Raw genomic sequence first — 12,527 nt, forward strand, 5'->3', positions numbered from 1 at the left:
CCAATTAAGTTATTATTGTGGGACCATTAGTTAACTTCAATATTTTTAAAACTTTATTGGCTCTTAGTATTTTTTCGATAAGGCAGTTTTTATCGAGTTGCGTCTTTTTTTTTAATATGTTTACATAAAAATTGTATAGGGGTTTTGTTCCTTTAAACCCCCCAAATATTTGTGTACGCTCCAATTAAACTATTACTGCGACACCATTAGTTAAACACAATATTTTTAAAACTTTTTTCCCTCTTTGTATTTTTTCGAGAAGGCACCTTTTATCGAGGTATGGCTTCTTTTTTAATACGGTTCGAAATATACCTAAAAATGTAAATCATACATAAATTTTCATATTATTACCAAGTCTCTATAATCGTACTTACCCATATACAAATATGTGGTGGATTTGACAATTATTCAAAATATCTCGATAAAAACTGACTTTTCGAAAAAGTACTAAGAGCCATAAAAGTTTTAAAAATAATGTGTTTAAGTAACGGTACTACAATAATAATTTAGTTGGAACGTACACAAAAGTTTGGGAGGGTTAAAAGGAACTAAACCCCCATAAAATTTTTATAGGGTGTTCAAATTTCACTATAACTTTTTCTTAAAATGCTACTGTCATAAGAATTCCATATCTCCATTTTCAATAAAAAATCTTTAATAGTTTTTGATATATTGGAAAAAATCGATTTTCATTTTGTAACTTCAAAGGGTTGTAACTTTTTTTATATGCACATTTGTACTAAGGTAAGTTAGGTTCAATCAAACTATTGTTGGTCCCAGAATATTTGATTAAATTTATGACCTGTATTTTCGTTACACCCTGTATACAGGGTGTCCAGAAACTCTACCGATAAACGAAGACAGGAGATTCCTCAGATAATTTTAAGACAATTTAACCCAATTCACCTAGTCCGAAAATGCTTCATAAGGGAGCTAGAGCTCTTTGAAGATGGCGTCTTGTAATTAGTTTTTCTTAAATACCTCCAGAACGCTTCTATTTAGAAAAACAAAAATTTGTATACATATTTACTTTTCAGAAATGAATCGATTCCATCCATTGCGAATTTCTAGTACCGGTCATAGGCGTCCGTTTTGGGTAGGGCAACGGTTATTTTATCGCATAACTTTTTTGTCTTCAATTTTTAACCATTTTTGATACTGGATTATTAAATTGTGAGGTATTCTAGTACTAAAAGGTACTTTTACTTTAAGTCGATAGGACACACCGTTTTATAGAAAAATCGATTAGAAAGTTTTTAGTTCTGGGAATTTGAAAAAAAAATTGAAAAAAATTAAAAAATGCGATGTGTTTTACCAACTTAAAGCAAAAGTAACTTTTAGTACTCGAATATCTTATAATTAAATAATCTAGTGTCAAAAATACTTACAAATTAAAGACAATAGAATTATGCTATAAAATAACTGTTGACCTACCCAAAACGGACGCCTATGACCGGTATTAGAAATTCGCCATTAATGAAATCGATTAATCTCTGGAATATAAATAAATGTACCAATTTTCATCTTTATGGATAGTTTTTTTTTAATCTTTTTTTTTTAATTCAAAGAACGAAAAATTTTCAAACGATTTTTCTAGAAAACGGTGTACCCTATCGACTTAAAGCAAGAGTACCTTTCAGTACTATAATACCTCACAATTTAATAATTCAGAGTCAAAAATGCTTAAAAACTAAAGACAAAAAAGTTAGGCGATAAAATAACCGTTGCTCTACCCAAAACGGACGCCCATGACCGGTACTAGAAATTCGCAATGGATAGAATCGATTCATTTCGGGAAAGTAAATACACATACCAATTTTCGTTTTTCTAAATAGAAGCGTTCTGGAGGTATTTAAGAAAAACTGATTACATGACGCCATCTTCAAAGAGCTCTAGCTCCCATTTTCGGACTAAGTGAATCGGGTTAAATTGTCTTAAAATTATCTGAGGAATCTCTGTCTTCGTTTGTCGGTAGAATTTCTGGACACCCTGTATAATGTATTTAAGATATTTACGGTATCAAATGATTGAAAGATGTGTGTATGTAGATTGGACATGTCTACTTGTTGAAGGACTTTGAAAATAAAGAAAAATTTACTACAAGAGTTTATACCATGTAAATCAGTTACTTACAATAAATGTACACTCCAGAGCAGCGATACTCAACCTTTTTCTTTTCTGGGCCACATAGTAGCCATTGCAACAGCTTGCGGGCCGCAATCAAGGTGAAGTAGTATACAGTGTGTTTCATTGGGAAAGGGGAATGCTTAAATAGTGAATAGAGGTAAATGAGGCGGTTCTAGACATACTGAATTTATTGCCACACCGATTTTTATAACCGAATTAAAGGGTGTTTTACCGATTTTGCCCATTTTTTCTGGACCCATAACTTTGGAACAGCCTTGTATATTTTTTTGAGATTTAGTACACATAATATGTCACATTTAGAACCCAAACCACCCAACTACTAATCACAAGAAAATTCCAGACCCGGATTAAACATAATTATAAATTCATTGTGACCTTGAAATAACATCCTGTATATTGAAATTTTCAAAACCCGTTTGCACATTTAAAAAAGCACAAAAAACTAATTTTAATGGTTCGCTTCTATTTTTTGTGCAGAAAATTTAATGTCAGAATTTTTAAGAACTCGATACTCGAACTTGCAAAACAAAAATATCGATATAATTTCAAAATTAATGTCATTAAATTGTCTGCGCAAAAAATTGAAGCGAGCAATTACACTTAGTTTTTGTGCTCTTTTCAAACGTGCTAACGAATTTTGAAAATTTTAATATACAGATTACTAAATGAGTCGTTGCAATGTAGTAAATAAGTATTGATTATTTTTAAAATAGGTATGTGTTCACTCACTTTAATAATTTATTATTAAAAGTTAATAATGCCTGCTTTTTAATCAGATTTCTTAAAAATTTCAATATAATTTCAAAATTAAAGTCATTGAATTGTCTGCCTCACGCACAAACACGCCTCAAACACATCGGCACACTATCAAATAATTTGAAAAACACGTGAAATTTAATAAATAATATGATCGTTTACAGTGCCCTTTAGTTAGCCTTCGGGCCGTATAAAAAACGCTAGAGGGCCGCAGGTTGAGTATCACTGCTCCAGAGGATGTAAGGTTATGAAACTGTTTTCTTGTGGCATGTTTTAATTTATTATGACTATATGAGATTAAGCCACAATTGTTTGTGTAATGAAAATTACACTTCTTGGTTAACTATTTATGAATTTTTAAAGAGTTGAAATTGTACTTAGAGCACCAAAAAATCATTATTAAATTCATCTTAACTAAATTTCACCGTATAAGTATAAACTTTTTTGTAGATTTATGAATAAAGAGTAGTTTTCACCCTAAAAAAAATGAATTATTAAGGGTTGAAATACTCAGAAATTATGTTAAGTATATCAAACCCTTCTTACCTAAATCATCCGATCCAAATTTTATGCTCCTTGCTTTTTTGAGCAATTTTGAGCAAATTTGAGAAGTTAGGGCACCCTTAAAAATAAAATTTTAAAGGGTTTAAATAGTTAATAATTAAAGTTAGAGTATTAGATAATAGTAATTAATGCATCAGAACAAATTTTACTCTTTTTAAGCTTTTTTATAGATTTTGGCAATTAGGGGCAGGGGGCAGTTTTCACCCTTAAAAAATAAAAAGATCCTTTCAGCACAATATAGATTTTGAAGTAGATAGTAGTATGAACTTGATTACAAATTTTGATGCAAATCGGTCCATTCTGTAAAAATTACGAGGTTTTGTCCTTTAGTATCCTTGGGAACTTCAATTTATATTTCAATGTTAGGTACACTTCGCGTCAAAAAAAACTGGTACAACTCTTATACGCTGTGAGCTCGTACGTAGAGTGGATATTTATAAATTCGTGAGCGCCAGTAGTGGCAAGTCTGTAAACGTTTACCGGAAATTTGACATAAATATCAAAGTGATTAATTTAAAATTAAAATTAAAAACATTAATTATACACAATATTAGTTGGTCAAAGCTGTGGTATATATTTTTACCTTAAATATACTTACGTTTTAAATACTGAATTTACGTTTTTTTAATGTTCCGTAATATGTAATTATAAATTAATCAGCGCCATCTACACGATAATTGTGAAAGTATCCGAAGTAAGAAATTAATATTTCATCAATAGAACGTCAAAATGATTAGCAAAATCTTAAAAAAATCTGTTACAATTTATTTACTTTTTAGCGTTGTAAATATTAAGCGATAAAAATTAAATAATAAATTTAAAAATTACCAGTGAAAGTTGAATTAGTAATCCGCCAGGAGCGACACCAGCGAAGCTCAGAGCGTATACGCTCTGAGCTTCGCTGGTGGCGCTCCTAGCGGATTACTAATTCAACTTTCACCGGTAATTTTTAAATGTATTATTTAATTGTTATCGCTTAATATTTACAACGCAAAAAAGTAATTAAATTGTAATCGATTTTTTTTAAATTTTGCTAATCATTTTGACGTTCTATTGATAAAATATGAATTTCTTACTTCGGATACTTTCACAATTATCGTGTAGATGGCGCTAAGATTAATATATTAATGTATAATTACATATTACGGAACATTAAAAAAACTTAAATTCAGTATTTAAAACGTAAGTATATTTAAGGTAAAAATATATACCACAGCTTTGACCAACTAATATTTTTTATAATTAATGTTTTTAATTTTAATTTTAAATTAATCACTTTGACATTTATGTCAAAGTGATTAATTTAAAATTAAAAGTAAAACCATTAATTATAAAAAAATATTAGTTGGTCAAAGCTGTGGTATATATTTTTACCTTAAATATACTTACGTTTTAAATACTGAATTTAAGTTTTTTAATGTTCCGTAATATGTAATTATAAATTAATCTTAGCGCCATCTACACGATAATTGTGAAAGTATCCAAAGTAAGAAATTCATATTTTATCAATAGAACGTCAAAATGATTAGCAAAATCTTAAAAAAATCGATTACACTTTAATTAATTTTTTGCGTTGTAAATATTAAGCGATAGCAATTAAATAATAAATTTAAAAATTACCGGTAAAAGTTGAATTAGTAATCCGCCAGGACGCGCCACCAGCGAAGCTCAGGGCGTATAACCGAAAATCATGTTTTTCAAGTCGTGTAAGTTGATCTTGTCACAAGTGTCATTCCCATTTCTAGGGCAACGTTGCCAGTTCAACGAAAATATTATATTATCAAACTAAGTAAAAACGGTGCTGTGCGACAGACCGCATTTTTTAATATAGGTACTAAAAACTAAAACAATTGTAATTTTCCGTCATCTCAATTAAGTATCCGAACATTGATTCGTGTTTTATTATAATTTATGAAAATATTCCAATTCAAAAATAATGATAGATAATAAATCTTGACATGACTTTAAATTATTATTTTTAATGCCAAATCGAGAAGTGTGATTGGTTTCTCGTAAATTGTAGGACAAAACTGCATTAAGTTGTGTAGAATAAATAAAACACACTGGAAAAATTAAAAATTTAATTTGAAATTAATACAAAATGAATAACTTTTAAAGTGAACAAGTGTGTAATTTAAATATATTATGTATTACAAATCGAATTCGAAATATGTATACATTTTAAACGTTATTTTTTTTTAAATGAATAACCATTTTCAATTTGGTTGCAAAACGAAAATACAGCCGAACCATATTCTAGTCCAATCAGAGAGTGCCGCAAGCACCCCTACCGGTTTCGAAACTTATTAATCTCTCATCAGGAGGCACATATGCTGCTCTCCCTGATCCAACAAAAACAAACCCCAGCGTGCAGTCCCGGATTGCAACGAACGAAATGGCATAGATGCCCTAGCGGCAACTGCTAGCAAAAAGACTAAGTTTTCACTCTAATGGAATATAAAACAACATAATGCTATTCTACATCCCACCAGAATGAAAACAATGGGAACCTTCTCTGGTTACACATCCGAGGCTTCTACAATTTGCAAGCCATACGGATGCTGAGACTAAGGAAGATGAGGGAATTCTACAATTTGCAATTCACGTCCCATCTGCTCAGCGCGGTAAAGTTCCAACGAGAATGATTCCCTTCATACTCCACACAGAGTAAATGTAAATCAAAAATGAATAACCATTTTCAATTTCGTTGCAAAACGAAAATACAGCCGAACCATATTCTAGTCCAATCAGAGAGTGCCGCAAGCACCCCTACCGGTTTCGAAACTTATTAGTCTCTCATCAGGAGGCACATATGCTGCTCTCCCTGATCCAACCAAAACAAACCCCAGCGTGCAGTCCCGGATTGCAACGAACGAAATGGCATAGATGCCCTAGCGGCAACTGCTAGCAAAAAGACTAAGTTTTCACTCTAATGGAATATAAAATTTCCATTAGATATGATAAAATATAATATTTCCATTAGAGTGAAAACTTAGTCTTTTTGCTAGCAGTTGCCGCTAGGGCATCTATGCCATTTCGTTCGTTGCAATCCGGGACTGCACGCTGGGGTTTGTTTTGGTTGGATCAGGGAGAGCAGCATATGTGCCTCCTGATGAGAGACTAATAAGTTTCAAAACCGGTAGGGGTGCTTGCGGCACTCTCTGATTGGACTAGTATATGGTTCGGCTGTATTTTCGTTTTGCAACGAAATTGAAAATGGTTATTCATTTTTGATTTACATTTACTCTGTGTGGAGTATGAAGGGAATCATTCTCGTTGGAACTTTACCGAGCTGAGCAGATGGGACGTGAATTGCAAATTGTAGAATTCCCTCATCTTCCTTAGTCTCAGCATCCGTATGGCTTGCAAATTGTAGAAGCCTCGAAGGTGTAACCAGAGAAGTTTCCCATTGTTTTCATTCTGGTGGGATGTAGAATAGCATTATGTTGTTTTATATTCCATTAGAGTGAAAACTTAGTCTTTTTGTTATTTTTGTGTATTTAGATTTAGTACAATTCCGTGATCTGTGCTGGCAACAACGAAGTGATTCACGAACAATAATTGTCAGTCTGAACTAGGGCTTACAATACCGGGATTCCGGGATCCCGAATACCGGGATCCCGGACGATATTTTTCGGTATTCGATACCGGTATTTATAATAAAAATACCGGTATTTCGGTATTAGCTTAATTTATAAAAATGGAATTGATGCACAATAAACTTCCTTCCAAGATATTTTTTGCTATTAGAAGAAATTATTTTTGAAGATAAACTACCAATATCAAATATCATTGTAAAAAATATTTATTAAACATATTCATTACACATACAAGTCAAGTATATCGCTTTCTAAAAGCGTGAATGTCGTTAATTTAAGGCGAACGGTGATACATATCAGCTTCTACAACCAAATTATTAAATCTCGCGTATCGAGGGGTTCATGCGAAAACCCGATAACTAAAAATAACATTGTTTCGAGATAATCGCGATTAAAGATTTTAGGAAGTTTGAAGAAGATTTCAAATCGTCATAGGAAGTTCAATCAAATCTTCATTAAACTTTCTATGACGATTTGAAATCTTCTTCAACCTTCCTAAAATCTTTAATCGCGATTATATCGAAACAATGTTATTTTTAGTTATCGGGTTTTCGCATGAACCCCTCGGTATACAAATATATAAAATAAGTTCTTAAAATTGAGTTCAAAAATTCTTAAATATTTAAAATTATACTACTTTATTTTAAAAATAAGCCGAAAGATTTATTAATCAGAATTGTTTTTACATTTTCAGATCTATTTTTCATTTTTTTGTGTATTGTGGTGTATAAATTAGGCTCACTTATTTTCTGAATTATTAATAATAATTGAAAATATATAGCGGTCTAAATACAGAGTAATCCATATAAAATATTTCTCTACGAGCGTGCAAAAATGTCTACTTTCGCGCACGCATTTTAGTTTAGAAAGTTTCACTTTTCCGCACGCGTGTTACTTTTCCGCACGCGTGTTACTTTTCCGCACACGGTTTTTACTTTTCCGCACGCGTGTTAATTTAGATATGTTAATATGGCCTTAAAGTAATTATAATACATGTAATAAACTAATATTTAGATATTATTTACTAATTTATTTCAAATATATCTTATTGTGTTCCTGTTTTAATGAAACTAACGAGACAATTCGATGAAATAAAATTATTTGGACATAATATTCGAAAGTCAAATCGGTAGACAATAACAGTCGTTTTGAGTCATCGTCATGGAAACCAAGATCCTTGTCAAAGAATCAATTTGTGTATGTATTTTAATATTAATTAAACTAATTGATTAAGATTTGGTAATTTTTTAAAGACTCTTAGAAAAAATATTGTTCCTAACTCTTGCAGAAAGTCTCTTTTCCGCACTCGACTGCTTGCCGAATTCCCGCTTCGCGTCGTTCGGCAAACTTCAGTCGCGTGCGGAAAAGAATGACTTTCTGCACTTGTTAGGAAAATAACTATTGTCACAGTAAGTTAATCTTTGTATTAGTATATTTTAAAGTTAAATTAATTTACAAATAGCAAATTTCATGAGTAAAAGTACTATCCTATTATATGCAAAATTTATTCTAGAACCAAATATATAGTTTTTCTATTTGCACATTTTTTGTATATATCTATTCCTACTCTCTAGATCTAAGATTTAATAGGTTTCATATATTATTTAATAACAAGTCGATATACGCTGTGAGCTCGTACGTAGAGGGGATATTTACAAATTCGCGAGCGCCAGGAGTGGCAACTCTGTAAACGTTTACCGGAAATTTGACATAAATGTCAAAGTGATTAATTTAAAATTAAAAGTAAAAACATTAATTATAAAAAATATTAGTTGGGCAAAGCTGTGGTATATATTTTTACCTGAAATATAATACTGAATTTAAGTTTTTTTTAATGGTCCGTAATATGTAATTTTAAATTAATGTATTAATCTTGGCGCCATCTACACGATAATTGTGAAAGTATCCGAAGTAAGAAATTCATATTTTATCAATAGAACGTCAAAATGATTAGCAAAATATTAAAAAAATCGATTACAATTTAATTTCTTTTTTGGGTTGTAAATATTAAGCGATAACAATTAGATAATAAATTTAAAAATTACCTGTGAAAGTTGAATTAGTAATCCGCCAGGAGCGACACCAGCGAAGCTCAGAGCGTATAACAACTGAGGATAGTATAAATATAACGCGTAAATATATTTTTTATTCATAATACCGGTTTTAATACCGGGATCCCGGTATTTGAAATTTTAAATACCAAATACCGGTATTGAGATTTTGGCTCGGTATTGTAAGCCCTAGTCTGAACACAGGTTTACATTGGGAAAAAAAGTGTACCAGTTTTATATGAGGCGAAGTGTACCAATAGGCCAAGAAATGAAGCATTTTGGCTCGCAATTTTTTCGTCCGGCATGGATTTACTTGATATATACACGGAAGATAGAGAAGTGCCCAAAGATCATTTTCCATATCATGCCGCTGTACGCCAATCCCTTGGTGGTGGTTGCCACCCCATCTCAGGGGTGGGAATTTTTTGTTACATTTTAACCATGGAAATCCATGGAAAAAGTAATTCAAAGAAAAAAATGTTCTTTACGCTTTCTTCGTAAAACTAATGTTTTTCGAGTTATTCGCGGTTGAAAGTAACAGTTTTTCGACGAGGAAATCGACATTTTTAGACGGTTTATTGAGAATAACTCCAAAAATATGCCTTTAACAAAAAAACTGTAGATACCAAAATTTTATCTTTTATAGGATATTGATTATGTATTTTAGAAAGGAACTACAACGTTAACAGGGTTTTATTGTTGCATATAGTCAATAGACCTCTATATTTGAAAAAAACTGCGGAGTGCTACCATTTAAACGGGTGCGTTTTTGATAAAGGGGTGAATTAGACCCTAGGCACAGGGCGAATTAGGGTGAGTTCTATGCACATTTAGTGCAAACACGTCTATAGGAAAATTGTTCCAGGTTAAATTTGCTGTCGAAATACCACATTTTAAAGTCAAAAACATGTTTTTTTACAAAAATATATCCAAAAGAAAATCAAGAAAAAAACATGAAAGATAGCAATTTTGTTTTTAGCCCCATAACTTTTTTCCACGGGGATATAGGTATAGGCATTGCTTCACAGAAAAAACTTCTATCCTTCCTCTTTAAAATGACGTTTGGTAGAAATCCATGTGATTTATAATTTCCAAAATATGATTTTTCAAATTTTGTGACACAGCGATTTTGGGATGTTTCCCTTGTTACTTCGCAAACATTGTTCTGTAGCTTTTTTCTACGCATTTCTAGGTATACGCACATTTACATGGTACATTTAGTAGAAAGTGAAGTCAATTACCTTTAAAACGTTTTATCGTAGAAGGCTGTATGGCTACATTTAAGCAAGATATGGTTTTTCAAAATATTATACTTTTAATGATTTTTGATATATTTTATGATGATTTTTAAATTTCTCATTATAACTTTTTTTATTGTATATTTTGGTTAATAAATTATGTAATAAAAAGGAAAGCTCATTTTGTAATGGTGTACTGAAAAAAATTCTGGGACTATTTTTAAACAAGTTATGCTTTTTCAAAGTGTGACATATTATACACATGCAATAGTTGGAGCCATATGGAAAACTTTTTTAGTATTAATTTTATGAAAAAAAGTTATTCTTTATAAAATTGTCTGCCTAGTCTAAAACCTAAAATGCAATCATCAGATATAAAATTTTATTAATAGTGTACGAGGTATGTTGAAAAATATGAATTTGCTTAGGAGTAAAGTAACTTTTTATCTCATAATATCGAAAAGTGTTATTAAGAAAAATTATTTGGAATTAAAAATTATATTACAATATGGCATTACATCCTTTTAATTGAAAAAAAAATTAAAAAATTTAAAATTTTTTCAAATTACGGATACTCTTGGATATCCTACGAATATCTTGTTTAAAAATAGTCCTAGATTTTTTTAGAATACACGATTTTGAAGTAAAGAAAATATGCTGTTTTGTATTATACGATGTATAATCCTAAATGTAAAAGAAAAAAAGTCATAATGAAAAATTTAAAAAGTAATCATAAAAAATATCAAAAATCATTAAAAGTATAAAATCTTGAAAAGCAGAGCTTCAAAATAGTCAAACGACCTAATACAATGGACCATTTTAAAGGTAATTTCTCTTTCTAATAAATTTACCATTCCATATACCTAGAAATGCGTAAAAAAAGTTACAGATCAATGTTTGCGAAATAATGGGAAAATGGCCCAAAAATGCTGTGAGCGGCGAATTTTGAAAAATTATATTTCGGAAAATATAAATCTTAGTGACTTTAGCTAAACGCCGTTTCAAAAAAGATAAAGAATTTAAGTTATTTTTTGCTGAAGCAATGTCTATACCTATATCCCCGTGGTAAAAAGTTATGGGGCAAAAAACAAAATTACTTTCTTTCGTGTTGTTTTTTTGCTTTTATTTATTTTTGTAAATAAAAATATTTTTGACTTATAAATGTAATATTTCGATAGTAAATTTAACCTGGAACAATTTTGCTGTAGACGTCTTTGTACCAAAAGTACATAGCACTCACCCTTATTCACCCTGTGTCTAGGGACTAATTCACCCATTTCTCAAAAAGGCACCCATTTAAATGGTAGCACTCCGGGGTTTGTTCAAATTTAGAGGTCCATTGACTATATGAGACAATAAAATCCCGTTAACGTTGTAGTTCCTTTTAGCTCTTATTTCGAACATAATCAATAGCCTATTAGCATCATAAAAAAATACTTTTTTTATAATTTTTCTACGACCAACACAAACCGAGATACGGCATGGTAAGCTTTTTCGTCAAATGCATAACTTGAAATATTCAAACTCAAATAATGGGAAAACTGTGCATGTTTCGAGAAAAACTTACAAAATATTTTTCAAGTATTCAATAAGATGTTTAAAAAAACAAAAAAAAAAGTTGTCGATACCTACTTTTTTCCACGAAACAATCAGTGAATACAACCCCCTAACTATCCTCCTAATTAAAATTGATCTCTATTCTTTTGCAATTCTTTTTATATATGTATTATCAATACACCTAAGAAATTTGACCTATTTAAAAGGCCTAATTTTAGAAAAATTGGAGTTTAAAGATAAATTGATTTTGTGCAATTTCGTATTTTTTACCATTTTCTTCGGGATATCTCCGAAAATACTGGAGATACGGAAAAAATAATGCAGTACTAAATTGCACCTTTTTTAATATCTAACATTGTACTGTACATAGATTTTCTATACAGTGAATATTAAGCGAGGTATAGCTGTTTAAAACCTATATTTACGAGCAAACACCTATTTATTCGAGCCATTTAAACTCACCTTACTTAAAAACTAAGGGATATTACGGAATTTAATTTACATATTCTTATAGCTCTTCAAAAAACCCTACAAAATCATTTGTAAAAAAACTTTTTATCGCCAAAAAATGAAGGAGCTATACATATTATATTTGTAACACGAATTTTATTTTC

At 30.7% G+C, this 12,527-nt stretch overlaps 1 protein-coding gene across 2 annotated transcripts in view; it reads left to right on the forward strand.

Annotated features, from left to right (window-relative positions):
- The window catches only part of LOC114327833 (uncharacterized), a 59,989-nt gene that overhangs the window by 13,917 nt on the left and 33,545 nt on the right, over positions 1-12,527 (forward strand). The gene's annotated exons all lie outside the window — the stretch shown is intronic.

Source organism: Diabrotica virgifera, chromosome 7 (assembly GCF_917563875.1).
Source record: "Diabrotica virgifera virgifera chromosome 7, PGI_DIABVI_V3a".
Classification (NCBI taxonomy): domain Eukaryota; kingdom Metazoa; phylum Arthropoda; class Insecta; order Coleoptera; family Chrysomelidae; genus Diabrotica; species Diabrotica virgifera.